This window comes from Serinus canaria, chromosome 1 (assembly GCF_022539315.1).
Source record: "Serinus canaria isolate serCan28SL12 chromosome 1, serCan2020, whole genome shotgun sequence".
In the NCBI taxonomy this organism is placed as follows: Eukaryota; Metazoa; Chordata; class Aves; order Passeriformes; family Fringillidae; genus Serinus; species Serinus canaria.
In genome coordinates, this window is record NC_066313.1 from 11,045,949 (window position 1) to 11,073,418 (window position 27,470).

Sequence of the window (27,470 nt, forward strand, 5' to 3'; positions counted from 1 at the left end):
CGTCAATAATAAATTATACTTCAAACTAATTTTGAAGAGACACAAGTCTACTGATATGAATGTCCCTGAAAATATATGTTGTTGAAAGTTTATTAATAGAAGATATATTGCTTAAATTAATGTCATTCAGTGTAGCTAAAATGCCACTTGAATCCTGAAACAAATGCTAAAGTATATATTTCTTACTAAGAAACTTTACCATGGATTGCAAGTGCGAAGTGACGGGGCAACAAAAACATTTGGATAAAAATTGTCACAGGAATTAATGTAACTTGTACTTCACACTTTTTGATATATTTTTTAAATGATGAATGAAAATTAAATGGATGTATGATTTGAAAGAATATTCTCAGTTCCCTGTATATTTACAAATCTGTACGTTCATTGTTGCTGGTTCACTCAGCTGAAGATAATAGAATAATTTCTCCTTGGCACATATGCTAGCCTGTACATTGACATGACACCCTAATAAATATTTTGACTCGAGAGCTGTTGTTTGTTGCTGTTTGTCAGGTGGTTAGAATGGTCTTTTGGCTGCCGCTCCCCTCGTGAAGTAAAATATTAAAATGTATGCTTTCAACCTAGCAGCTTTCTTACTGCATTTTATACATTTTCTGACTTCTCACTCTTTCTTTAAAATATATTACTGCTGTGTGCTTAATGCATACTGCTTTTTCACCAAAATCCACCTAATTGCTTGTGGTGTTTATGAAATTCTTACATTGGTTTTAGGTTTGCTTTTAAGAATGACATGAAATTGTATTCTGTAAGAGAATAATTCAGTAACAGCCTCTAGAAAGACAAAACAACATTGTTCTTTCCGGGTTTATAAAATATAATAATTTCATGTGCTTATTTTTGTGCCATTTCCTTGCTGTTTGTTTATGGAACATTAGATGTTAAATTGTTAAATCGTCTTAGCTGGTCTGACATGTAGCGGCATTGAATAACAGAAAACCTGTTCCAATTAATATTTATTTTGTATTTCAGTCCAAAATCTCAAAGATATAAACTAACTCCTAGTATTAATTAATTTTCAATTAGAAGAACAGCTTTATTAGCTCTGCTTCTAAAAAGATTTTGTGTAATTTAAAAAATCCAAAATATAGGAAAATAAACATTTAAATCAGAGCTTTTTGAGGGTTTTTTTTCCTGGGATTTTTCAAAAAAGATGAACACTCAAAGAATCCATATCTAAAAAGAGTTTTATTTTGCATACTAAGTTATACAAAATTTATAGAAATGTTTTAGAGAAGATCAATGAATGCTTTAATAAAATCACATTTAAATGGATTTTTTAAAGTTACCTATTACTTTAAAAAGTAATTAATCTAAATTAACTTTTGTATAGACAAAATGGGACATTTTCTATTTCTTTTCTGCCAAACAGCTTAGTAGATTCTGCAGTTTAACTAGCTAAAAGGTCCAGACATTCTGAGTACAATTTTAGATCGTACAAAAAGAGTTGTTTTATGAAAACTGAAACTATAAAAAGCTTAAGCCTTTCAAAATGCAATACTGTAATTTGTGCTAAGCACTTATTTTCAAAAGCATGCCATAAGGAAACAAACATAAAATGCTCATGCAAGCTTACCCATTTACTGTTTAAATATTAAAACAATGACTCAGAAAAGCAATGTACACACACTTAGCAGAAAGTTATTTTACTATCACAGTTATCTACATCTAAACTTGACATCACACAGCATTTTTAGAAGACTCAAGTATGAATTTCTCAGAAGCAAGACAAGTTCAATAAGTGTATCAAAATTAGTTTACCTACTTTCACAGCGCATAATTACTGAAGAAAAGGCATGATCTTATTTCATTAAAGTGTCATGAAGCAGAAATATAGAATAAGCATTTGTCAATATCCATTCCAGAAAATCCCAACTTTTATTTCTTGGCATTTCTTACTTTTCCCCATGTTTCTTCAGACCCTCTTCACGTTAATATTTCTTCTATTTCCAGAGAAGAGAAAGGGTGTGTGTGTGTGGGGGGGGGGTGAACCCCAACAACAAAACCCCACAAACAATCAGCAAAAACATAATTGGTTTATATTGCCTTTCAGCTTGTGGCCTGTCCTCATATTATTAGATCATACATACTCCCCTAAAATTCAGCTTGGAGTAATCCTCTGCTACTTAAGGCTGGATGAAAAGAGTACTCATTGTGAATTATGTTTCATCTGTCACAATAACCTTCTTTATTCTTTAGTGCACCTCCCCTTTGCCTGCGGCAATTAGAGAAAATAGGTATGCCTTGAAGTATGAGACAGTGGTATCTCAAAAATATATATCCTGATGTCATATACAGACAGCTCTGGGTTAGCAGCACCCTGAAGAATATTGAAGTCCTTTTTGATGCAATCCAAATTTTGTTAGAACAGAGCAGAGGCTGGTATATTGTACAACGAGTGGGTGCTGATGGCTTTCACTGGATTATTGTTTTTTTTGACAAGCAGTGGTCAGAGAATTTTGCCATTCCATTAAAAGAAGAGTAAAAACTTGCTTACCGACTGATATAATTTTCCACGTTAGCTACAATTCTGTTTGGTTTTTTTTTTAAATTTGATGGTGTTAAAGAATCTCTTTCTTCACTCCTCCCTGAAATTCCTGGAGTTCTGTTGAACTCTTTGACTGAACATTTCAGCTACACTTTTTCAGTGGTTTAGCATGATTTTCATAATTTCTTGCAGTGAACATTTAACTGTTTCCTCTTTAAAACAGAATACATACTTAAAAAAAAAAAAAAAAAAAGTTGACCAGTGAGTATCAAAAATGTTTTTGCACTGGTACAGAAGAGCAAAAACCCATGTTAATTTTCCAAATTATTTGTCTTTCTATATCAAGGCAAAAAAAAAGAATATAAACTCTTTTAGGGTTCTAGTCACCACTGTCAGGGTTATTTTATCTATTAGAATATCTGTACTTTCTTTAAGATTATCTGTTTTATTGTATCTAACAAACAAGCTAAAAAAGCAATATTTTTTTTTTATTTTTTTACTTTTATAATTAATTTTGGAAGCTTTCCAAGTTCACATTCTTTTTTTCTCCTGTGTTAATTTTAAAGCCTCATGGCAGCAAACCTCCAGTCAGTATCTTGTTTTGAAACCCCTCACAATTCTGAGCTGTTCATACTGATTCCAAATCAGCCTCCCTTGCACTTTAAGAGGGCTGATGTTGAACTGGAAATGATTAAAAGAGAAATCACCTCTAAAAAAAAAGAATTAAGTGCTAAATCAAGCAGGTTAAAACAAAGAGATTCTGCTGCGAGGCTGGTCTAACATAAAAACACGGTTATTAAAGTTCCTAAGAAATTACTACACTACCAAAAAACCAATAATACTTGTGAATAAAGGAAGAGTTTGGCCCACTGCACAGGTTTGGGCACAAAAGTGCTTGCTAAGCTATCTATTTCACACATGCAACGACAGAAGGTTCGATATTCATTCGATCGATGACTGAAAAGGCACAATGGCAAAATCGGACGGACTTCTTTTCAAATACAGATCTCCGATGTCCCCCTACAGTCTGCAGTCGCACGGCTGGTGGTGTGGCACAGACGGAGCAAGGGTTACATCAAGGCTGTTCTCTGGACCGTGCAAACAGTCTAGACCAATGACCTGCAGCATCGTGCCCTTTGAAGAAGAGGCAAGTTCAGTCACGACGAAGAAAAATCAAGGCGTACCCCTTTTAACAATAGGGAGCAGCTCGTGGCTGCAAAGAGGTAAGCAGGGGTAAGCAAAAAAGGCATCTGCTTCCATGGTTACAGGCCAAGCATGGGAACCTTGCTTTTGAAGAGGGACAGTTCTCAGGCTCCCTCACAGGCTATGTCATGCATTATAAGCAAAGGCAGGTTGAGCTGAAATCCGCAGAGTTATTTCAGAGTAAAATGATACGCGAGCACATGGCTGTTAGCAAAAAAAAAGTCACATGACTGTTTAGAAGCAGCCTTGCACTGTTTCTGAATCGAGCCTTTCGTTCGGGGCAGTTTCTTTTCTTTTTTCATTGTCCTTTTTTTTTTTTCCTCCTCCGCTTTTGCAGCAAACGAAGAAAATTGGGAGAAGGTTTATACAAAACAAACATTTGTTTGATACACAAGATTCTGCCTATTCTCCTTCTCTAAACTGAAAAAAGGTCAAGGGTCAATGTTTTTTTCATGACAGGGCCACAAATCCTTTTGTTAATGTAGCTTTTGCAAATGCCATTTAAAATAAGATTTTGTTTTTCTTTCCAAGTGCATATGATTATTAGTTTGACAGAGTACGAAAGTAATGAATTTCTGTTTCTACAATAACTTTTTTGTTCCAATATTTTGCCAGTTCTTTTTCTTAATTTTTGGGCTCTACAATGCTAATTTTCAAGATTTGCACTTCTAGAAAAGAGAACTAAAAATGCACACAAAATCAAAACATAATAGTCCTGCTGTCTTCAGGGGGAAAAGAAAAGAGAATTATCTGCAGGCATAGGTAGTAAAAATGTGATCAGTGACTTTAAGCCTGTGGTGTAACCATTAACCTTTGAGAATCCTTATGTTTGTACTTTGTTTCTTTTTGCTTTGTGGTTCCTTTAGCTACTTCGTGTTACATTTCCTCCTGAAAAATTAAAATGTGCATTGTATTTGCCTTGGTATAGGTGTGCCTGGCTTTTGAACTGTGTTTATTATTACATCTGTTCTGTGATATTTTAACTGTTTGTGGTTGTTTGTAAATTTTGATGGCTTCACATTTTGTTAGAATTTTACTGTTAAAGAGTGCTTTAGTAGCTTCTGTTACATACTATATGATGGTCTCTATTATTACAAGCTATAGCATTTGTATGAGATTAATTTTATTCCAACTATTCTTGTTAAAATTGGGGGTTGGGGGAAACAGAGGGAGGGAAATGTCTGGCAAACTGTGGAACCGAGTTTAAAGTTTCAGAAACACTAATAGTTACTCAAAATATTTCTTTTTTTTTTTTTTTTCCTTCTCTTTAATAACTATAAGGACCTGTGGTAGAATTTGTATTGCTAACCTATAAATGTAATTAATATTTATGAGTGTATCCAGGGCAGTATTTTCTCAGGGTGTATTCTGAACTTTCGTTGATCTTTAGGATGGTTTAACTTCAGACTGAAGACTGTGTATTTGAAATTAAAGGATGTATGTGAACTAACTGTAAGTTGTCGTCAAATAGCAAAAGGCATTTTTTAAAGAAAGTTTTTGGCCTACCCTAAACATTTATGGGCCAAAATTATCCAAGCAAAAAATCTCAAAAACTGCATAGGAAATTATAAACATGCATAGGAAAATATAAATACACAATATAAGCAATTAAATATTGACAATAAAAATTAGGGATCCGATTACATTAAAATCTTGAAGCCCATTATCTTAAAACGGTCATGATCTGGATTAACTGGATTCATTCTGGATAATTTATACCCTGCATATGAATTCAGTTTTCAGCTGGACTCTGACATGATTGCAAGCTGTACCTTTTCTCCAGAATGTGCATTAACTAGTCCCATTAGTTTAAGAGAAGAATCTATTTGCTCTTTTGTGTAGGTTGTTGGATGTAATAATACATTTTGATATTCCTGCTGAACATCAGATGCATGTTAATAATGGCAAACATTTTCATATACTCACAGCACTTTACAAATTCAGACACGGTGTGGAAATGTTATGTCTTCAAGTTTATTTAGTCTATGTGAAATTCTCTCAATTTTTATACCTTGCAATGATAAATTAAAAGACTAAATAACCTGTCATACGTATGGCACAAACAGTGCAAAAGACAGTGTCATTTTGTTTGGTATTCAAACACTGCTTGAAATAATTCTCATGCAAATAAAACATTCCAGTTTAACTTTTTTTTTTTTAAGAAAGAGATTTGCTGTTGGAAGGAAGATTTTTTTAAGTGGAAGGCTTTTTCTTGTCCTTTTTAATGTAATTGATAAGAAAACAATTTCTAGATTCATAATAGTCTGCAGTTTACCAAGGGGAGGATCTGAACTTAATTATATCCATGCTTATTTCTTGAAATAATTAGTCTTCTATAAGGAGCTGAGGATAGAGCACTGCAATGAAAGATGTGTAAGACTTGGTGTTGAAGGGAAAAGTTGCATCTCCATGAGCAATGAAAACATGATTGTGGAACCATTAAGTTTTATTTCCATTGGTGTTGTTGTAGGGTGGTTTTTACCATGTGTTGATGTCTCACCCCAAAGCAAACATGGTCCTGTCCCTCTAGTGTTGGCTGACACTGAGGTTCTGAAAAACCTTTGGGCAGTTGCTTGAGCCATGTGCCAACTTTGCACCTGGTTCATTCAAGCTAAAGTCCAGGCTGCCAGTCTGAGGCCTTTTACTTTCCATTTCAGCCAGTGGTGACTAAGAGCCTGAGATTTCTCTTTTCCCTTTTGGGCCATCCATTTAAATGGAGGAGTAAATAATCTAAACACTTTATTCCCCTTCTTAAATACCTTAAAGTGCCTCAAGAAGCACCACCGTTTTGTAACTTCCTTCGAGCAATTCAGCTTCTCTGAAGCAAGGTAGGAAACAAGGAGAAGGAGGGTTTGTTGGTTGGGGTTTTTTTAATACAGAAGTTGCCTCCAGGATGTTGGGAAGTTCTGTGGTTTGCATAGAAAGGATTATCAGACACAATTTCTTTTATAAACAATGCAATTCATGCCTCTATTATCTTCAGAACTTTTTTTTTTTTCCTACACAAGAGAGGTAGACAAAGATTTTTCATGGTTTGCTCTAGGCAAGGTTTGCTGTGTCACCAGTTTATTTTACGGGAGCTTTAGACTGAAATGCTCCCTTGCATTAAAAAACAAAAATCTGTCAGCTCTGTCATAGCATGCCAAATGAGGAAAAAGAGACCATGATCTCCTTGCTCAGTGGAGAGGAGCAGTTTGGGACCATCTTTAAGCAATTTGCACCCTGGCTTTAAGCAATTTTGACACTGTACTTTTTATGATAATGCAACAATGCTGTAAATCATAATTTCAAGGACAGTAGTTTATCATGTTGTACATCTTCATAATCTACTGGATAAAACAAAGGCAGCAAAAACTAGATGAACCCCCAGGTTTTAGTCTGCTGATACAAAATGAATTACAGTTGACTGAAATTTAAGTAAAAGGCTCCTTTTAAACCCAATGTTTTTAAAAGTGCTGCCAGGTTAATCCCCACCAAAGATCCTTTGATCTTATTCTCCAGATAATCCTTTTCTACATTACCTTAATGACACAGAATATTCAAACCTGACTGTGGACTTGCTAAGAGCAAGGACTTGGAGAAGCCTGTGGAGCAAAGAATCATCAAAACTTAAAACTGTGGTGTTTGAATTTTGGTAGCACATGAAAGCCTCTAGATTTTCCTCTTTAAAACCAAGACCCCTGATAGATCAGTGAAATCAGCAAAAGTTATTTGCTTTTGGTATTGTACATGCATTTGCTGTGTTATGAGCTTGGGAGGGACAGACTGCATCCACTTTGATTTAAGATAGAAGACAAATTAAGTCTCTCTGTCTCGAGTATTCTTCTTGGTCTGTAATCCCCACCACAAAAAGCCTTAGAAAGTCTGATTAAGTTGTTTCCCCTTATTCAAGTCTCCTTCCAAATGCATTGAATATAAATAACGGGTGCAAGAAGAACTCTCAAATGATCAGAAAGTCACATTTTCTCAATCAGCATCACAGTTCTCTGATGTTTTGAAATAGAAGTTAGTCTGATTCCAGGAGCCCCTCAAGTGTTTGAGGTTCTTTCCAGGGCTGTCATTTTCTGAGCCTCTGTTATTGATAAGTAGAAGTCCTTTTAATGATTATATGCTGCTCACAGAAAGGGAATCTTTAACATTATAGAAATAATGTTAGTCCAAAATAACCTGATATTTGTCGTAGTTTTTTAAGAGACATGCAAAACAACAGCAATAACAGCTTTGTTCTTGTGTAGAATCTGGCTAATTTAAGGTCACAATCACAAGTGATAACATCTCAGGGCAGAAATATTTATTGCAAAGAGCTGGTCCTACCCAACAGGCACAGATCACAGAATATTTTTTGGTTGGAGGGGACATGAAAGATCAGAAACTTACAGACTATTCTGAGTTGGATGGGACCCACAGGGTTCTACCCCTAAAGTGAATGGTCCATACAGGGATCAAACTCACAGTATTAACACCATGCTCTGACCAACTGAGCTCATCTTAGGGTCAAGATGATCTTGTTCCAACCCCCCTGCCCTAAGCAGGGACACATTGCACTAGACCTGGTTGCTCAATGTCCCATCCCACCTGGCCTTGGATATTGTCAGGGGTTCTTCTCTGGAAATGCATGCCAGTGTCTCACCACATCAGAGGTAAGAATTTCTTCCTAGAATCTAACCTATATGTATTTTCTTTTAGCTTAAATTCATCCCCTTCATCTTATTTCTACAAGCACTTGTAAAAAAGTCACTTCCAGCTTTCTAAAACTCCTCAAGAATTGAAGGGTCACAGTAAGGTTTTCCTCAAGCCTTCTCTCCTCCAGGCCTGACAACTGAACTCTCTCATCTTGTCTTCATAGGAGAGCTGCTCCAGCCCTCTGATCAGTTTTGTGGCCTCCTCTGGCCTCTCTCCAATAAATTCAAGTCTGTGTTGTCCTGGGAGTCCCAAAGCTGGACACAAATCTCCAGGTGGGGTCACATCAGAGTGGAGTACAGAGCAAGAGGCATCTGCTGGCCATGCTGCTTTTGATGCAGCCCAGAATATTATTTGTTTTCTGATCTGCAAGAAGATGCATCATCCTAAAACAAGTAAAAAACATGGCTGGTTTTGCCTTTCTAATATTTTCAGAAGAACATCATGATTCTTCATATATAAATGCCTTTTTTTTTCTCAGCATTTGCCTCTTCCTTTTAATTTTTTTTTTCATATTTGATTTTCCCCTTCCCTAGCTAAAGAGTTAATAGTGAAAAAGGGAGTTTTCAGGAAGAAAAGTTGACTATTTTTATTTATTGTATCCTATTTCAGAATCAGGGCTGGAAATTTGCCTTGTATTTGTATATATTGAAGAGCTCTGGAAGTTATACATTACTGACAAGAATTACTTGTGAAGAAATCCTGTTTAGGCTTAAGAGTAGGGTACTTTGCAAACTAGAGCAAGCATCCAAAGTTTTATGTGAAAGAATACATAGCAGACTGCAAAATAAGATCAGTCATTTCAGAAAAGAGAAACTTTGGAAAGATCAGCATATATGTTTGGTTATGCCATTGTCAATGATATGTTTATGATAGTTCTGGCCTAAGAAAATAGAATTTTCATAAAGAATGAAAAATTGTATGATTTTTGCTTTATGAGGGGCATGATGGTTGATAGTCTGGCATTAAAAAGTATCAGAAATTACATTCTGATAACAATCTTTCACATTTATGTGAAATGACATCCCTTGAACCTTCTGTGACTGGGATTTTGGGTCTGAATGGTAATCCATTTCCCTCATAGTCTCTTGGCACCTATCATTTTTGGATGTGTGACTCTAGAGGGGACATCCTAGCCATACCCTTCAGTATCTCTTTATGGACATCCTGTCCATGAATTTTTCCATGAGCCTGAACTGTCTGGAATTTAATCATTTTGGTTTCGTGGTTCAAGGAGTGAAGTTATTCCATGTTTGCTCTTCTGAGAGTTATTCTGATTTTTGGTTTCTGAGCATCAAGTAGGATAACAAGTACCCATAATAACTTTTGTTTTGGTGAATAACTTTGCTTTGAATTGTTTGTACTTGTGTTCCAAATATTCTGCAACTTCACTGACTGATTTTCACTAAAATTTCTTTAGTTATCCCCTCTCATCAAGAATTTTGTCTTAGCACTTGTGTCATATGAAAAATTTTGTCGTATGAAAAATTGTTCAAATGCTTGTATGTAAGCAGGATTGGTGAGTTGTGAAGGAAACCTTCATGACTTTGTTTTGGCCAAACCAAACTCCTGAGATATTCAGGCCAGCCTGTTACTTACTGCAAAACCTCTTTATCTGTGAAACCTATTTATCTATACTAGCACTTCCTTCACAAAGCAAAGAAAAAGTTGTATAGTGGTTACACTTTTTTCTCTTTTATAACTTATACTTGGATGATTTCAGGTAAATTCTTAAGATTCAACAGTAGCCAATTTTTATATCATAATCCACTGTGAGATCATATAGTACAGTAACTATCTTGATTGGCCCTCTGGATTGAGGGAAAGTATCAAATTCCTTCTGATTTTAAACTGTTCTTTCTGCAGAAACATTCTATAATCATTCAGTTTGAGAAGACACTAGAAATATATATTTGAGCTTGGGGGCTTTGTTTTGTTTTGGGGTTTTTTTTTAAGTTTATTTTTTGCTATTAAACTATTTCACTCTTTTTGCTTAGCAGGGGTAGTTAATGAGATTTGGTGGAGATGGCAAGAAGCATCCTGCCAACTTCCCCAAGTCTACATTCTTTCATTTATGACTGATCAAAATCCAGCATATTTTAAATACCTGTTCCTCTTTCTCATGTACTAGTCTAGAATATCGGTTGCCAAACTGTAATCATATCAAATCATTACATAAGCACTTGATTTCTGAGGGAAAATTTTGCTGCCTCTAGTTACTGTGGGTTTTAAAATGTGCCAGAAGAGACATTTTCAATATGCAATTCAAAAGTACCATCAGTGAATAATGCAGAGAAAACTTCACAACTAAGAGAATTTGGGGAATGGAAACAGGATGAAGTCTGAAAACTTAGTTATGTACATGGTTATGATTGCTTCTGCTATTATCTGCTACCTCAAGATTTTTTAAAAGGAAATGAAGGAGCTGACCATATTAATGAACCACAAAATGAGCTCTCCAGTTGATTCAGTCGAGCTCTCTCCAACAGAGGTATTTGTTTAGGCATGGTCAGTGAAGAGTATTTCTAGGGCACAACAGATTTCATCCAGTCAGAATCTCTAAAAATAGATCAGATGAATCGTGCTGTGAAGTGTCTCTCTGATTCTAAAGGACCTGCAGTGACTAGCTTAGAGAGGCTGCTTAAAACTAGGTAAGAGCAATTTCATCCAAAATAACTGCAACTCCAGAGATCTGATAAGGCCATGAGCAAGGTTTATGCAATTTAAAATAGTATCAAGTTGGACCTTTCAGATAATGAAATAAAATTAGTATTGCTTCCATGTGCACCCCAGCAACCTCCCCAGGATTGCTGCCAAGCATTTGGAGTGCCCAGGTGTAGGAAGCATGAACTTAGGTGTAGCAAACAGAGAAAGAAATGGGACTTAAACAAATAGTGGGAAGGGAAAGGTTATTGGGAGCATACCAACAGCTTTATTTCTCTTAAATAAAATAAAGGCCAAGAGAAAACAGTGGGAACAGGACAATTGTGAGTGAAGGAGAGCAATCTAATCTGAGGAACAATGCTGGGACAGAAAGAATTGGCAGAAAATCAGACTGGAAGTTAGAATATTTCTAGCCATAAAAGCAGTAGTGTTCTGGAGGAGACTTGCAATAAAGCAGTCAGGTTTTGTTTTTCCACACACGTCTGACTGTTTGCAAGGTGGAAAATGATACATTTATGAAAGGGAATGTGAAACACAGTCGCCTGTGATAGCAGGAGCTTGGACTGGATATGCCACCACTTTGATCCTAGAAGGGCATGTGTAATGCATGACTGCACTTATTGAAGTGACAGTAATTATGCTGTAGATATGCCTATACTATCAATGTGAATATGTTGTGGTGCTTCTTTAAACTTGTAATTAATACTAATTGAGCTCTCAGAAACTGAAGGGTTCCTCGTTTAAAAATCCTGTGCTTTCCCTGAGCGTAACAACAATTTCCTAACTTATCCCACTTCTTGAAAAACTCCATGTTAATGAAAGGAAGGCCCTAAATATGATCTGTTGATTGCAAACAGCTCAGAGGATTTCTTACTGGGTAGACAAAATATATTTTGCCAGCATAGTGGTTCTGCTACACGTGTTTTCTCTTAGTAATGTATTTATTGCTCTAGACACGTGATTGTAGATTAATACTTTCCTTATATGTTCTGCTAAACACAACCTTGTGTTTGCTGTGAAGATGAGAAAAAATATAAGTTTTGTGCATGAATTCATTCTATATGTTTTCTAACAATCTTAAAAGACAAAAAAGAATTTTTGGGTACTAAAATTCAGTTTAAGAAATTGAGTTGGTTACTTTATATTAGTAATAAAAATATGAATTTGTTTGCATGCAAAGCTCAGCTGACAACTAAATGTGCATCCAGGAAGAGAGTGCCCCCAGTTTGATGTGCTGAAAGGTTATAGGACCTGCAAGACAGAAAATGTTGTACCATGTTTGTTATTTCAGCTACTGGTATATGACAATTCCCTTAAATTTGTTAATATGCCGAAGTTCATCAAGTCTTGTAGAAAAAAAGATTCATCTTTTTTGTCTTTATAGTGTGTAGTTATGGGACATAATGCTGTGTCTTTCTTTGATACAGGCTTCCTTTTTTAATACTAGGTGAAACTCAGCTAGTTTATTGCAGAAGTCCTGTATCGCTGTTCTCATGTGCTGTGTCTCTTCCAGGTGTGCAGCTGCCATTCCAGGTGTGCAGCTGCCATTCCAGCTGTGCAGCTGCCATTCCACATTGCAGTAGGGCTGTGTTTGCTGCTCCACAAGCTGCAGGTAAGCCCTGAGACCACTCCCCAAAGTTTGTGTCCCTGTCACCATGACCTGGCACATGAAGCTGAGGGCAGTGCAGCTGCTCTCCATCCCACAACAGTTTTCCCAGGACAGTGAGAGGATGCTCCCTCTGCATTTCAAACAGCTCCTGAGGAGCTCAGATGTGGTGTTTCTCCTCACATCATAGGGCTGGGTTCAAACAGAATGGCCCATTGGACTATGTAGTGTAAACTCTCAAGATTTTACATATTGTGCTGTTATACCCTTGCACTTTTTCTTTGAAGTGGGAAACTATTTTGATTTAATCTACTGTTTATCTTCATAGCAAAAGTGATTATTTCATGAAAGGAAGGATCAACCTCTTTTACCCAATTTAAATTTGACCAGCTTCAGCTTTGAGCCATTGTTCCATTGTTTTCTGCTGGCACTTACAGGTGGTATTTGCTTTCCTATAATGACTGCTACATATTTGTTCAAGTCAGCTAAAACAGATCTCAGATCTCTTTAGACTTTCACTGTAATATGTGTTCTTCAGTATTTGGTTTTGCATCCCTTCACTCACCTCTATTTTTCCCATATCCTTTTCAAAATACACAGAATTCTCTAAAGGTAACTCTAGAATTATTACTGATCCTGCAGTTGGAAGAAAAAGCAGTTGTCCATCACTTCTAGTTCACCATCCCTTTGAACATATCAGGGCTGTGCAAAGCTTTCTATGCTGGCACTTCATTTTAAATGTTGAAGGCCTGTGTTTACTCTGTCCCCTTCAACCATGACTCATTCAGTTTCTCCTTCCAAGCCAAGGTTGGAGTTTTAGTTCGTGGTTATTCTCAAAGGTTTGCATTTTCCACTTCAAATCATTTGGTTGGGTTCATGCTAAACATTACTTGATACCTTTACTTTTCCTCTTCCTTCAGGAAGAGGAAATGATGTAAGAATGACTTATTTTTATGGTGGATTCTTCTCATCCTTCCAGCTGATGTAGATATGCAATCTCAGAAAGTTATCAAGCCATAATGAAAAGTTTATGAACGGGTCTTTTGAAGTAAAATATATCTTGAGAACATCTTCAATTCAAATGTCACTGATTTGGGATACTGCTTATCCAGTACACATCCATGCAAATGGGATTTGCATTTTGGTATTCAAATTCAAATATTCAGGAATATTGCCCATGAGTGTGAAAGACAAGTATAATTGGCTGCTTAGTATTTAATTAGTAGAATGTAGTCATATCACTTTTTGCATTTTTTTTGGTCTTTTCTGTACATTACTGTACTTACTTTCATTTTTTGTATATCCAGAAAAAATTTTGCTCTACTTTCTGCTGAAAAAAACCCCCAAAACCACCACCAAACAAAAAACAGCAAACATAGGGAGAAAAAAAAGGGATCTGAATCCCTGCTTGTAGCATGGTGGAAGCCAGCTGTCCAAACAGACTGCATATTTGGTCATAAATTTATTGGAGAATGAGTGTGTTTTATTAATAAGAATGTGCACTTTTGATATTATCTTTGCAATCAGAATAGAGCTGAATATAAACCCAGTTAATCAGTCTGAATACTAATATTAGTAGAATAGGAGGGAAGTTCTCTTTTTGTAATATAAGGCTTTTTCTTCTGAAAAATTAGAAGTTAAAGAAATAAAAAGGGAACAAGGATCTTCTGGTTAAAAAAAATAGATGAGTTGCTCCTAGATCTGGATGTCCTATAGAATAGTCCCCATTCCACCAAATTACATTATTTTTATGATGCCTTGCCTATATTGCCAAAAGCTTTCTGGGTCTTGCCAGTAGAAAAAATTGTCAGGTCCCATATTAAAGAGAATTTTTCTGGTGTGCAAAATAGTATGTACTGGCTGCAATATTCTTGGTGTAGATTTAACTCTGAGCTTTTATAAGCCAAGAAATCTGCACACTGAATGCTTTTGTCAAAAAATGATGCAAAAGGTTTTTGTCATTTCCCCTCCTTCTCTGGAGTCCTTTAGTCTTTTTATTCACTAGCATATATTGTAAAAGTTTGTTTATTATGCATTTGAAAGTTACCCAGATATTTCTGCTTGTGAATTACTCTTGGAACAAGACAACGACTGGAAATAATACTTGTGCTTCTCCAATTTGACAAAATTACAGCATACTGAAAAACAAAAATGGAATGATATGTGTTTAAAAAAAAATCTTGTAGGATATACTGATCAAAGTTGAACTTAGCTATTAGTAGAACACTTTGCCATTAAATAGGAGGAAACCGGAATAACTCTACTGCGCATGTTCAAAAAATCAACATTCCTTCTTAAGGAAAATCCCAAACATAAAGTATGCCATTGTTTGCTGTGCATGTGGTGACCAGTCCGGGTTATATTGAGTTGAAGTTACTGCCATCTGGTGGGAAAAAGAGTGTTATATCCCAGCAGTTGGAAGCAATTCTGCCAGGATTACATCCTCTACACCTGTGTGCATGATGTGTGTGTGTGCGTGTGTATAAACAGAGATATATGTAGATATAGATATATCTATATACAATGTTAGGATTTGGTTGCTGGTTCTGAAAGAAATTTCAAATATTCAGTGGTACAGAATGACCTGCTGAATTGTAAATTAGTCAAGGGTAGAGAAATGTAGGAAAGAAAATAAGGAAAACTTCATAGGTAGAAAAGATAGATTTGCCCACACCCCTGGACTAGACTAACATCATATACAAGCCTTGTTCCCAGAATATTTCTTCACAGCTGGAGATCTTACACTTTTTGCAGTGTTCCATGGGGCGCTTCCTATCATCATTTCATAGAATCACAGAATGGCCTGGATTGGAAGGGAACATTAGGATCATTCAGTTCCAACCCCTGGCATCGGTAGGGGACACCTCTCACTATCCCAGGTTGTTCAGAGCTCCATCCAGCCTGGCCTTGAACTCTTCCAGGGATGGTGCAGCCTCAAGTTCTCTGAACAGTCTGTGCCAGTGTAAAGAATTGCTTCCTAAGCTCTGATCTAAACCCACTCTCTGTCAGTTTGGAGACGTGCCTCCTTGTCCTGTCACTCCAGGCACTTGTAAATAGTCTCTCTCCATCTTTGCTGCAGACTCCCTTCAGGTACTAAAAGGCTGCAATTTGGTCACCCCAGAGCTTTGTCTTTTCAGGATGAACACTCCAAATTCTCTCAGTCTTTCCTCACAGCAGAGGTGGTCCATCTGACCAATTAACTTGGGGGCCTCTTCTGGACTCTGTCTTAGACATGACTACTAATTATTGGTGCAAAAACATCTGTGCTAATTCTGCCTCCATTCCTTGCTTAGACCTTCATTTTGGTGCAGTGAGTTTGGTCCTCCTTGAGTCTCAACATGTACCTGTGTTAACTACTGCCTGTTTCTTGAAGGATCAGCCCAATAGGAATGAAATTGTATGAATAGAATATCAGGGGAGTCTGTGGGGCATTTTATGCATAGTAAATTAATTAGGTTTTCTAGAGCTAAAACTCTCACGTAGGATGAAAGGGTCAGTGAAGTGAATGACATGTGAAGTGGTAATAGAGGTGAGATTCACTTGTGGCAGACAGTATCAGATGCCTATCTGCAGTAATAAATTGCTCAGTAACCATATGGGAATAATAACTGGTGTCCAGAATTTGTTTGTATTTCATCATTTCAGTGTCTTGAAGACTCCAAACAAGATTAGATCTGCTTTATGTACAAATATTAAATAGGTTATTGTCCTTGCTGTATGCTGTGTTTTCTCCTGGTGGAGAACAGTACAAGTGGTCCCTTGCTCTTAACATGCAGAATAAATTGCCATTTTCTCCATTAGCTTTGTATCAAAAGTGTGTTTTTAACCAGCATATTCAGAGTGAAGGAAAAGTTAGGGGAATCCAAGAGTTCCATGGGGTACATAGTGGTGCAATCAAATCCCAGGGGCAGAGTAACATCAGATTCCTCTTTAAAGGGATAATTAAGTGTTGCCACCCTATGCTTCCCATTCCTCATAATTCTTCTATATTTTGTTTAAAATAATTTTTCACTTGGTTGATCTTTGTCATTTTTTGTTTCTTTTAGTCTTTTTCCTTTCTCTGCACTCTCTAGGAGCCAGAATCCTGCCCAGATAACATCTGTCAAAAGGAAAACCATTGACCTTGTAATCCTGTCATTCTGCTTTTAAGACTACATTGCACATGCAGGTGTCTGATTTCTTTATAAGTTTTAGAGGAAGTACTTTTTCATGACTTTGCAATGTAATTGCCTAATGGTTTCTCAAGGACACAGACACTTTTCACATAGCAAGGTTTTACTGGAAGGTTTAACAATAAGAGGGCTGGGTGAACACATATTAAGTAAGTGCTTGGAACTCAAGCCCACATCTTCAACCATTCAGTGCAAAGAGCTCTCTCTGCTCAGTCCAGCTTATGCAAGGCAGAAAAGTGAGCAGCTTTCAGAAAGAAAATGATCCCTGGTTGTCTCTTCCAGTCTTCAACTCAAGAGAAAGCTTATTTTCAGCTGTGTGAGAGAGAAGCACCTACGTTGATTAGCTCTTGATTAGAAAACTGGCTGATTTTTATTTTCACTGCAGCTGGTGAAATGACCTGTAGTGAAGCATTCTTTGAAATCTTGGTGACAGTGAGATGCAAGCTTTCTGGACAATCTTGTTCTTTTTGCTTTTTGTCTACTGGTGGCCTTTTTTTTTTTTTTTTCCCTTTCTATCCCCTTTTACCCCCTGCCCCAGGACAGCTTCACATATTTATTTATAATCACCAGGGATTAATAAGAAATTTGATAGCTAGATGGTAATTGCACTCTATACTTAGGATAGCTAAACTTTAGGAGAAGGTTTTGTAGGAAAAGATGAAGTAATGAGAGACAAATCTAGGAGGCTGTATCTTTTGAACCAAAAATAAGTATATTCTAGAGTGTCTGTTAGGGTGGGATAGAGTTTGATATGAGTTATAAAGTCAGAGTTTGGAATTAATTGAAGTATCTCAAATTTCACTTCTTTAAATCAAAACTGATTATAGAAATATCCTTACTCAATGAGAAGTTGATACAGAAATAGGTGAGTCCAACTCTTTGAGTTCATTATGGAGGAAATCAAAACAGAGCACCAGTGATCACAGCTACCTTTGAAAATCGATGGGAGAGTGGATGCTCCTTTACAGCAACACTCTGATTGATAGATGTGATATTTGTATTTGATAATTGCATCTCCATCCCTGGAAGTGTTCAGGACATGCCTTGAGAAGACTGCTCTCAGACCTGCCTCAGATGACTCTTAGATCTTCGTTAAGACATGGAAGAAGGGATTGAGTGAACCCTCAGCAGGTTTTGCAGATGGCACCAATCTGAGGGGTGTGGGTGACACACCTGAAGGATGGGATGCCATCCACAGGGACCTGGACAAGCTCAAGATGTGGCCCTTGGGAATTTCATGAGGTTTAACAGACCAAGTCCAAGCTGCTGCACCTGGGTCAGGGCAGTCCCAGTGCCAATCCAGGCTGGGGATGAGCAGATCCAGAGCAGCCCTGGGAGAAGGACCTGGGAGGTGCTGGTGGGTGAGAGGCTGGACATGCCCCGGCCATTGGGAGCCCAGAGCCCCCCGAGTGCTGGGCTCATCCAGAGCCCCGTGGGCAGCAGGGCAGGGAGGGGATTCTGCCCCTCTGCCCCCTCTGCTGAGACCCCACCTGCAGGGCTGCATCCAGCTCTGGGCTCCCAGCACAGCAAGGACAGGGACCTGCTGGAGCCAGGCCAGAGGAGGCACCAAGGTGATCAGAGGGGTGGAGCAGCTCTGCTGGGAGGAAAGGCTGAGAGAATTGGGATTGTTCAGCTTTGGGGTGACCTAATTGAAGTTTTCCAGTACCTGAAGGGAGCCTAAAGGAAAGATGGAGAAGGCCCTGGGGTGACAGGATAAGTGGGAATGGGTTCAAACTGACAGGGAGTGGGTCTATATGAGATTAAGAAGAAATTCTTTCCTGTGAGTTAAGTGAGGCTCAGGGACTCGTTTGCTAGAAATGTTGTGGGTGCTTCACCACTGGAAGTGTTCAAAGCCAGGTTGGATGGAGCTTTGTACAACCTTGTGTAGTGGAAGGTGTCCCTGCCCAGGACAGGGGTGTTGAATGAGGTGATCTTTCAGTTCCCTTCCAACCCAGGCCATTCTTTGATATGACTTCAATATCCCTTCCAAACTCATTAATTCTCTGATTCCATGTTATGAAATCTAGCCTTCTAAAGACAAGATTTTTCCAAAGAATAAAGATTTCAGTATGAGGTCATACTTTTTAGCTTGAAGGTGATGAGCAACTGAAGCTACTTTTAAAAAATTATCTTAATTTTGGGGTAGAAAATCACTGTAATGAACACAGTTTGCTCACGCTGGCGCATTTTCTATTCTTCATAAAGCTTGTCTCCTCAGCCTTTCTAAGGACTGTTTGGGGTGGTGGGAGCCACTTTACTATAGAAATTCAAGTGCAAGGCACAATTATTTTCTATAGTTTTGTCTGTGACACCGCCATAGAAGTATGTATATGTGTTTGCTAAAATAATAAAAGAGAAGAAACCTTACCAAAGCATGAGATTTTATACTTAGTTTGCCCCTTAGGGCAAGAGGAAATGAAGCAACTGTGGCACAGTACTTCTAGTTCATAATAAACTACTGAGGGTACTTCGATAACCTGATGCTAAGGGCAGTAAAAAGACTATACCTCTAATAGAGCACTAAATAATTTTAATGTTTCTCTTTTGTGTGTTTTTTGAAGCAAATGAATTTAAATATCTTAGAGCTTTCAGACTATCAGTGCTTGATTGAAAATTCTCTGTGCTGCCAATCTGAAGATCAGTAAGATGCAAACAATAGTTTCTGAAATCCTTATATCATCATCTCTGGTTTAGAGGGAACACCCTCTCTCTGGGGTAGAAAAGTAATTTAGTGTAGGACACTAAGCAATTTTGGCTGCTCTTGAACAGATATCTCAAGTAAAACAAACTTTTCTGTATTTCATGCTGTTCCTACAATATCCAGGGAACTTCAAATCTTTAGTTCTTCTGGTTAGTTGAATTCAAGAAGCACTTCAAATTGACATCTTGTTTTCTACAGAGGGGGTTAGGTTAAGTTCTGGGAAACATAAGTTTCAATAACATGTCACCATGATGATATTCCTTTCCCTAGTGTGTTGTCCTTCAGTTTAGAGAGGGGTGCACAACACGTGTGACTTTAATTTTACCCGATTTTTAGCCTTGCATCTTAATCTAGAATGATCTTTATCCTTCAAGTTAGCATTTTATTTATGTACTGCTTCAAAATTGCTGAACAGGAGATGTAAAATTGATATCTTTTATGTGGTTTAAGTTTTTATTTTGCATGTCTTTCCCTGCACTCAAGATCACAGAATATTCCGAGCTGGGAGGGCTCCACAAGGATCAACAAGTCTGACTCTTAAGTGAGTGACTCGTTCCTTTCCTTATTTCCAGAGAACTTAAGGGAGGTACTTGTAGTATCCAGTGCATACCTGACAACTCCCATGACTCAAACAAAAGAAAATAGGGGGAATGTGTTTTAAATATACAGAAACAGAGACTCAGCAAAACATCAGTTCATGAGACGTTTTTTTCGGGTGCCCAAAATAAAGTAACCTTGATAGTCTTCTGCCAGCTAAAGTGCTGTGTTCCTCTATCTAAAGGGAAGAAGGTTTGTGGAGGGCTTGGGTAGGACAGTATTTGCCAAAAAAACAACTTTCAGAAATTAATGATTGCATGTGAAGATTCAAGTAATTTGAAAAGTATCTTCAGTAAAGGAGTGCTAAGACCAAAAAGATGTGCTGAAAGGTACTTAGATGATGACAACAGTTGTTCCTGGGCACTGAGAAATGCCTGTTTGGATTGTGAATTATATATTATCCTGGAAAGGCTGTTTTGCAATAAGAATGTGAATCAAGACTTACCATTTGGAATTTCTCATTTGTTTGTTTGTTTGATTTGTTGGTTTTTACAAGTTATTTTCATAGTAAAATTTGCGTATGTATTATATATGAAATATATATTAATAAGTCCATGTATCAAATATCAAAACCTCATCTTTTGAAGATACTTTCAGCTTACAAAGTTGAACAGCAGAAAAAAGCCTATAAATAGGCACATCTGAAAATTAACAGTTGTTATATTTTAAATTTTGTTAATATATTGAGTGCTTCAATGCATAATTTTTCTTCTCATGAATATTATATTGGCACTCAGACTTGGATTTACAATCTATATTTTCTCTGTACATGATTACTATTCAAGGATCCTTTGGAATCTGTGGTTTTCATCAGCTTTACTGTGAGGCTTCATTTTGACAATCTTCTTAGAAATGACGGCTGAATACAATATCAAATGAAAATTTGGTAGAAAACAAGTATGTTTGTTGGGGTTTTTTTAGAGCTTTTGAGTCTTCCTGGAAGCTTATGTTCCTTACTGGAAAGTTTAATATTTAGATTTCTGAATAGTCTTTAAAATTTTGTGATTTAATTCAGCTCAGCATAGTCATAGTGTAATGGGTATCAGTAGAATAATTTTTAAGGGATGATTTCAAGGTGAAAATATTTATACATATATAGGCTTTAACATCAGCACACTATTAAATCTCTACAAGTAAATGTCTCATCATTTTTTTTTTTTTTGTTGCTTTATTCACTGGTATATATGGAGATATCATTGTCTTATTCCAGTGTGATTATATAATTATTATTGATGTGCCATTCCAACTTTGCAAAGGCAAAGTGAAGACTGACTCAGGAAATAGGTCATGGAGAAAAATGAGGAACCATTAAAAGAGTAGGACATTAGGTGAAAAATTGAAACATTTTAGAACCAAAGTTAGGTGCTTTTCCTCCTACATTTCATTCACAAGAAGGTCATAGTGCAGAAAATATGAGAAAATTTGGTTGTTTGTCTGATTTTGCTGAAGAGCTCTTTTCATGGAAGACTACTCAATATAGAGCTCTGAAAATATACAGATCTAAATGTAATCAAAATAATAATTAAAGAGGACACACAGCTGGCCATGGGCTAGTATTATAAGCAGTCTGAGCATCCAGTTAGCACAGCTGTTCTCTCAATTTCTATAGTTATGGTAAATAAAAAAGTTAAAAACCATGGCATTTTGCTGAGAGAATCTCTGGTGGGAGGTCGAGAAAGTGATAGCAGGTCAAAACATAGGTAGAGGTGCCTGTAACTCCCCAAGATGATGGGAATCATGTGAAGTAATAGAGAAAAGTTCAGATGGGTCTGAGCATAAATGTTTCTTCAAGCCAGAAAAGGATGACATGACATAATTGACATGTAATATTTTGGAACATTTGGTTGAGGATATACATGGGAAAGACCACACCTACAACTGATGACCTGAGTATCCTACCTGTAAAAAAACAGAAGGAAATTCATTAGTCCTATCAACAAAGGCCAGCTGTTAAAGGTGTTAGAAAAACTGAAGAGGATTTTATTGAAGGGACTTCTGTGAGACCAAGTTTTAAATTTTTGTTTTAGTGATGCACAGCTTGAGTCGATGGGCAGATGTTCATACAGAGATAACTGAAAAGTGGTGCATTTAATTTGAATAGAGGAAGGCTTCTTCTAAAAGATTAAATATAATGGGGGATGGCACAAGAGTGTGAGTTGCAAGCTGGCTGTATACTTTACAGACTTGAAGTGTTGCATATGTTTGCTTTTTCACTGATGTGAGTGACATTTTGTTAATTTTTTGATTGATCTTGGAAACAAGGTATAGTTTGAGAGACATCTAATAAAAAATGAATTCATCAATACTTTTTTTATAAGCTAAGAAATATTTACACAGACTAAAAAAACTCCCCTTCTTGATGTTAGGAAGACCAGACAAGGTTTCTAGAGGAAAGCTAGAAAGTTTCCTTGAAGAGTGAAAAATAAATTCTGAATAATGATTAATGAGAAAACATGTGAGATCATTTGGTTTTAAAGCTTGTGGCATTGACTTTGCAATCAGCATAATTCTGAGCTGTTGGGAAATGGCACTGACGGTGGGATGTGGGTCAGGACCTGGTGGCAGTTTGAAGGAAAAACAGAGCAGGTAAGCAGCCATCTGATTTACCAGCAATTTTGTGTTTTCATGTAGATAGCCAGTGCTGGCCAGAATGGGGAAAATGCCTGGTGCTGACATTTATTCATCCCTTCAAATGGAGTACACAAGATTGCTGGGTTTGGGATTTTGGTTGTTTTGTTGGTTGTTGTTTGTTTTTTTTTCCAGAAGATGTTAGTGTAAATGTTAGAGAAGAGTTGCTTGTCTATTTTCAGCAAAGCTAATTTTCCAGATCTGAGCTCTGTTGGCTTCAGTTATTGGAAGTGAATACCAGATAACCACAAAAAGCACAAGAATTCAGTGTTTTATAAGAAATCAGCTCAAATTCATTTAACTGCATTTGGTTTCATTTAACTATATTTGAAAACTTTAAAGCTGAGGCTAATAGACCAATACCAAACTTTGAGTCTTGCTCATTTCTATTAAACATACATAAACTATATATAAACATTTGGGTTCACTTCCCTTCTTTCCCCTCCAACCAATATGGCAAAATATCCAATCCTGGCAAGAATGAGAAAATACTTTGTTTCTTGTTATTGTTTGGCTATCCAAGTTCACTCTCAGCATCCAAGAAGTTATTCCACTGTGGCAAAGTAAAAACAGTCTCAGCTGCTTCATTGATGTTTTTGTGTTCCTTACATTTAAGCAGATTTTCAATACAGCTCCATAGAAATAACTGGGTTTAAGTTCTGTATTCTTGTGTGATTGTTCAGAAGGTAATTGAAGGTAGCTAAGGGTAAGAACTGCTTTTTTAGCCTCTGTTTCCTTTGCAGAGGTTTGTTGGAGGAAGTGGGCAGTACCAGTGCTCCATAATATTCGGGATGTCTGCTCTCTAAAGCAAGTGGTATAAAGACCATGCTAAAGAGACAATGCACACAGTGCAAAGTCAATATAAAGTGTCAGTTGCATGTGGAACATTTTTTAGTTTATTGCTAAAAAGTGGCTGTGCTGAGCTGTGGTTTACAATTGAGTGGGGTCACTTGCATCCTAGAGACCTTGGCATTAGTTTCTGCAGGACTCAGCCAGCTGCAGCCACCTCCAGTAAGAAAGAGGAAAGGACTCTTGGTTTTTCTGCTTGTGGGCATTAAGGACAGAAAGGCAGAGACTGACTGACTGAGTGGCAGATGTATTCTGGATCGCTGCATTTTATGAATATTGTATTGTTCCAATTTTAGTTGTCATCTGTTCCCTATCCTTTGTCTCCTCAGTGTTTTCATAGATGACAAACATTGTCCAGAGGGACTTTGGAAACATATCTCAGCTTTGATCTTTGTGTTGAGTACAAGATGGTCATCTGAAGCTGTGTATTATAGCTTTGAGGATGCAGTGTTTAAAAAGCATAGGTAGGAACAGTGCTGAAGAGGCAGAACTCAAGCATAGTGAAAACTTGAAGCAGCAATAATGACAGTCATAGAGGAAGCTGCTGTTTAAAATGAACAACATCAGCCTGGATAACTGCATGAGACTTGGAGCAAAGAGTCTTTTTGAGAGAAACAAGTCAAAGAGACCATTGACTAATGATACAAAAGTTTTTAAAGCCTTCTCAGAGTGCCCTGGAAATTTACTGTGTGCTTTCTCTTACAGACTTTCAATGAAGGCTGGGGGTTGCCTATTTTGCATTAATTAAACTATTTATGAATCTTTTACAACTCTATTTATATTAACTTATAGGACAGGATTAGAGCTATTTTATTGACTTAGAGAAAAGGCAGAGAAAGAAAGGAACAAAGACACCAAAGTTGAGATCTTCAAAATTTCCAAACTCCATCCGGAAAGTTTTTGGTACCTTGCTGGCCTGTGAATCTGTGGTCTGAGGATCAGCTGACAAACTGGTCTGGACTGGAGTGAGGGGTTCAATCTACATCGGCCATCTCAAGGCTGGTGCCATAACCAGCAAGATCTCTTTTTGAGTTTTTGTTGTGTTGATTATACTCTTCCCATAAAATTAGTTTCAGTGTTGTAGCTGATGTGCCATAATAGTTGTCATTTGAATTGCTGTTTGTTTTCCAGATGGATTTCATTAGAATATATGTAGTAGAAATTTTTGCCAAAAGAATTAATTCAAGATTATGTCCAAACAAAAATAGAGAAAAAATTCCAAATTGAGAGCATCTGTTTTCTAAAGCAGATTCTGATATTTTTTGTCTTCTTTATAGTTTTTACCTCAAATTAATTATTATTTTCTTACAAGACCATAGTATTATTCACGATGAAACAGGTGGAACCTCCTCACTTTTTTATTAAAAGTTGTATGCTGGCAGCTTTTTTATGGTTTGGGGGAATAAAGACCAACTTTGCCACAACTTTATTTTCTGTACAAAGCACTTTGTTAAACTCTGAATACCTGAACACTTGAATCCACTTTAAATTTAGATAGACCTCTTTACAATAATAATGCCTTAATGTTTTAAGCTTCCTAGGGCAATTTTTCCTGAAGTGTGATCATTATGAAAAATAATGATAATTATGAAATTTGTTATTTTTGGACCACTAGCTGTTGTATACAATGGTTATTAAAATATATGTTGTAGTATAGGTGAATTATAAGGATGAGTGGCATAACATAATGGCTATTTAGTGGCATTTTTTAAGAGGTGTAACCACCTGAAAAAGAATGGTAGAATTCTAGTTTGCTTTGTTCATAAAGTTCGTTTCCTAGAGCAAGATGGTTAAATTACTGCAGTTGTACAAATGCTGTGCTGCATCCCAATTAGTCTGTCTTTAATGAGGAGAAAAGAAAGCATTGAGGCAGTGTGATGAGGCTTGCTGTTGCAGCAAGCTCTATTAACTTCTGAGACCTTTATCTAACACTTTTATCTTCATTCTCCAGCCTAAAACCTTCACAGCCATCTCTGGTGGTGTTTCAAGCCTTCATGCAAACATCATAGTGCAGAGCCAAAACCAGGTGCAATTATATCAAATGCATGCTTTTAATTCAAATGTACATTTCTGAAACCATTCAGCACAGACTGTGTTATGTACAGTCTTTGCCATGGAGCATCTCTAATAGAATAACACATTATATAATGTGTTATGTCTGTATGCCTGCACTGCACAGTTTTCAGATGTGTGCATTTGGCTTGTGCAGTGTAAGAAAGTCTCCTCAAGACAAATATGCCACTGCTTGCCTTTTGAAAAATACTCATAAAAGAAATACTCATGGAAGGCCTGAAAGGGTACAGAGAACATTTTCCCGGCACAAACAAAATTCTTGTTATGTAATCTATTTGGCTTCAAAAATCAAGCAAGCTGTTTGATTCTATACTGGGATTTTGAACCTGCCAACTCTGACAGCTCCACATAATCATGTAGCTGTTGTTTGGTGGTGTCACAGCAAACCTCTCTGCTTAGTTTGCTTTAACCTTGTCCTCCAGATAAGACTCAAAAAATGCTTCAAAGGTGTATCTGTCAGCAATTAATGTGAAAGTCATATCATCTGTGCTCCTATAAGTTACATATGGTTTTTGTTATAAGTGAAAAGTAGTTACGATTTTGAGATTATGAATATAGAGAACAAAAGGAGAGAAGAATTTCAGGCTCTTTTATGTAGACATTTGTAAGGTTTTGGTTTGTCAATATAGCATAAAAATATTACTAAAGTATATAAAGTACTATAAAAATTAATAGTTATTTGTAAGGGAATTGATATATTTTATGACAAATACTCTAAATGCTTTTTTGTTCTTAATCATGCACGTTCCATCATTTCATAGAAAGGGCTTCTTTAAAATGCTTACATGTGGTCTTGGGTGGGTGAAGGAGGAACTTTTTTATGCTTTACAAAATTTTCTTTTTTACTTTTGGCTTTAGAAGGCCAAAAGTAAAAAAAAAAAAAAAATTTGGCTTTTTCTTTTTTACTTTTGGCTTTAGAAGGTGCTGTAAACAGGAGTTGTGTTATACACAACCATAATATTCTAGGCACCCTGCTATAGATTTCAAATAAAAAATTCCTTATTAAAAGTCTTCTCCAGCATCCCAAAGTGGGATTTTCTTTCAGCTCTGTTAAAAGAAATAAGCATGGTAATCCTAAATTAGTATTGTTTTAATATTTTTTTACTTTGTAATTACCATATTATTCTCCATAATGTTATTTCTTCTAGATTGCTTTAACTTTTGGTCAGTATCTTCATCAGCACTGTTTAATATCTCAGGAGACCAAGTCCTTAGACCTACTTTACAATAAACACAGGGAAAAGTCTTTATCAGCCAAAAGTTGTTTTTTGGTTGGTTTGTTCCTTTTTCTTTTTTCCAGTTTTAAACTGACCAGACTCTTCCTACATGGGTGTGCCTCTAAATCCCTTCCAAATTAAACACAGATATATAAAACCAGTATGCAAACAATAGCAATAGGAGTACATCTTATTCATTCCTTCTTGCATTTCTTCATGAGGATCCTTAAGCTTGGTCTTCAAATATTTCAGAAGAGAGAAATGCACTTAGATGCACATCCTATTTTCTCATGTGACCTGTATTGATTAGAGTTTTCATTGTAATCATTTAAGAGTAGAACACTGGTTCCTATTCTTACTTGAAGTTGTCTTTGGAGGGAGCTTGATTAGAAATATATTTTACCCCATCAATTTCTTTCCTTAATTCTAAGGGGAAAAATGTGAATTGTGATTCAACCTGCTTTTAGAACTTTTCGTCTCTAGACCTATGTGGTTATGTAGCTTTTTCCCATGTTCCAAACTGGTCCTTTAAACCCCTTCCTCACCCATCCAGAGACTGTTGCCTTTCCTATGT

At 36.7% G+C, this 27,470-nt stretch overlaps 1 long non-coding RNA gene across 1 annotated transcript in view; it reads left to right on the forward strand.

Moving 5' to 3' along the window:
• LOC108962419 (uncharacterized) overlaps positions 1-27,470 on the forward strand; it is a 228,388-nt gene that overhangs the window by 80,521 nt on the left and 120,397 nt on the right. Inside the window, exon 3 of the long non-coding RNA XR_007778231.1 lies at positions 12,567-12,665. This is a non-coding gene — a long non-coding RNA (uncharacterized LOC108962419). The remainder of the gene's footprint in view (positions 1-12,566; positions 12,666-27,470) is intronic.